This window comes from Bidens hawaiensis, unplaced genomic scaffold, assembly GCF_021521415.1.
Source record: "Bidens hawaiensis isolate Kalapana, Puna unplaced genomic scaffold, B.hawaiensis_p1.1 tig00045366_1, whole genome shotgun sequence".
In the NCBI taxonomy this organism is placed as follows: Eukaryota; Viridiplantae; Streptophyta; class Magnoliopsida; order Asterales; family Asteraceae; genus Bidens; species Bidens hawaiensis.
Genome location: NW_027498065.1, coordinates 55,158 through 57,937, shown reverse-complemented (window position 1 = coordinate 57,937; position 2,780 = coordinate 55,158). Strand labels below are relative to the sequence as shown.

The window sequence follows — 2,780 nt, the reverse complement described above, 5'->3', positions numbered from 1 at the left end:
TACCGAATACGAAAATCCTTGAGTATGATAATTAATACAATATCTGTATGACTGTTTTTAAAATGTCTACCAGAAATAGAAAGGAAAGCCAAAATCCAAAAGAAAAATACATCACACATGACATACTACCACAGTACCACCAAAACTGTAAAAAGAAATTAAATGTTGATGAAAAGTCCATGATTGTATGCCTCTCTTGAATTTTATTTTCTTATATCTTTTGGTCATGAATTACAAATCACTATAGCATAAAGTCACACACACACATGCACGCGCACGCATACATATGACACATTCTCAAGACTTCAATGTATGTGCACTACCGATATAGTAAAATCCGAAGCACATTTAAATTAGGCAATACAAAGTTTCAGAAAAGAAATAAAAAGAACAGGTAAGTCACAAATAGAAGAGTTCAAGTCGTACATCCCGTTCTTCATCTTTATCTATATATTTTAACTAAAAAAAATCATGTCTCTCTAAATTTTGATTATATTTTAAAAACATCTCACGTCACATTCTATGTTACTTTTTCTCTTTCCTACCCAGCCACATAATATTACTCTCTACTATATATTTCAGAGTGGTGATCAGAACACAATGTTGAAGCTAATTAATCAAAAAACTATACACAACAGAAGGACGAGCGTACCTTTACATAGATTGCTAAGCTGTGTTTCAATATTATTGAGGAAAACAGTCGCCTCGTCAAAAGGCCTTGCGAGATCGGACTTATATTTCACTAACACCTGGATGTAGGTCTCCTACACAATAAAATACCGAAACTATGATATTTAGGCTCGATACTATAACTTTAAATACTATCACGTAGGCTCGATACTATAACTCTAAATACTAACCACATCAAGCAGCTTTTGGATTTTTGACAGAACTTTAGACCTACACGTCAAGAACTTAGATCTAAGACTAGTTTTATTATTGTACTTTATTTTATGCTTTTCTTTTTTTCTTTTTTCTAGTAGTTCAAGCGTCTTGTTTTCTACCGCTCTAACTGCGACTATATTACTTAAAGTTATCGTATCGAGCCTATGGAAAAAGTGAGAGGCATTCGAATTACCATGAACTCGTCGAGCTTGGGATCTGCTCCTAAGCAATTAGTTGAAACGACGACGTTTCGCATACAACTACCGTTTTCTCGACGAAGATCCTCTAGAAAACATGCTATTTCCGGTGGCGCACCAAACTGTAATAACAAATTATTATTATTCAGATTTAACAACCGTTTGTAAGGACTATTTGGTAGCCTCTTAATAATCACAATTACCGAGGTAATCTAAAGGTTATATCTTAACCATTAGAAAAATATTATTCAGATTTAACAACCGTTTGTAAGGACTATTTGGTAGCCTCTTAATAATCACAATTACCGAGGTAATCTAAAGGTTATATCTTAACCATTAGAAAAATATTATTCAGATTTAACAAACCGTTTGTTACCGCTAATAAAAGGTTAACCGCTAAAAAAAATATTATACAAACTGTTTGGTAAAGTAATCTAAGGTTACCTCTAATCTAGGTTAAGAGGCTATGACTCGATTCATAGCCTTTTACCCAGACATGCTAAGAGGTAACCTTAGGTGGTTTAAGAAGTAATCTAAGGTTACCTCTTAACCGAGGCTACCAAACACGTATATTATGCGTTGATAATAACCGTCGGAAAAAACACACACAAAATTCGAAAATTGAGGAGAAATTGATTATGAATAATAACCTTTTGGCAATCGATATAAGCATCAAGCAGCTTGGGATACAACGGATGAGAAGCGATTCTCGCTTTAATTATATCATTATTATAATTATAATTATAATTATAATCATGATGATCAACTTCATCGACGTCATCGTTTTTATTACGTAGACGAATCTGATCGGTTGTGGCTGCAACGGAAACAGCTTCGGTTGTTACAGAAGCAGCAGCTGACGGAATCAGATTATTATTATTATTATTATTATTATTATTGGATCCGTAAAACGACGACGTTCGGTAATATTCTCCGGCAGTGAGATTAGGTTTGTTGTTTGGTTAGAGGAAGTGTAATCGAAGATGGAGTGGAAGCCGTACATGTCTTCCATGAGGATTTAATTAAGCAAATTGTTAAGTTTAGTGTGAGAGTGAATGATGAATGATGATGGTGGTTAGTGTTTGTTGTTGTGTGTAATATTATTGTAGAATTAACAACAGTTTTAGGGTTCTGATATGATATGCTTTTGGATTTAGTGGAGAGAGAGAGAGAGAGAGAGAGAGAGGTAAAAAGTTGTGGAGGAAGAAAAGGTTTGTTCAGTAAGATCATGGAATTTTATACCAGGAGTTGCTCTATTTTATATTTATTATTTACACAATACATGTACTCAAAATAAATAAATGTTATACTTTTTTAATGGCGTTAGTTAGTTCGGTTGGTAGACTTGAAGGGAAGCTTCTATATGGAGTTGTTACTTACTCAACTTCGAATTCTCATGCGGTGATGTTCTCTCGGGTAAGTGACATACGTTTGTGAGAATCGAAACCGGGACCTCTCCATGACGAAAATTTATGGAAACCCCATCGGTTAACCACTTGAGCTATGGTAACTATTTCGGAACTCCATTTTGTCCTAAATTTACTCCTTAGACCATCACCTAGGCTGGCAATTCGTGTCTTAGGTTAGAAACAACTCGCTTAATACAAGTATCAAACATGAATACGACTCGTTTATCTACTTTATATGTCATGACTATCAGACATTTTTAAGTTCCACATTACCAATAAGGAAAAATGA

The 2,780-nt window shown here is 34.2% G+C and overlaps 1 pseudogene across 1 annotated transcript; it reads right to left on the bottom strand.

The window, feature by feature from the left end:
• Window positions 1-652: 652 nt before the first annotated feature.
• LOC143595602 (homeobox protein knotted-1-like 6 pseudogene) lies at window positions 653-2,181 on the bottom strand (annotated as a pseudogene). Its single transcript, XR_013146552.1, has 3 exons — window positions 1,733-2,181; window positions 1,079-1,204; window positions 653-764 (listed from the first exon to the last, which is right to left on the bottom strand). The product of XR_013146552.1 is annotated as a homeobox protein knotted-1-like 6 pseudogene (transcript).
• Window positions 2,182-2,780: the final 599 nt, after the last annotated feature.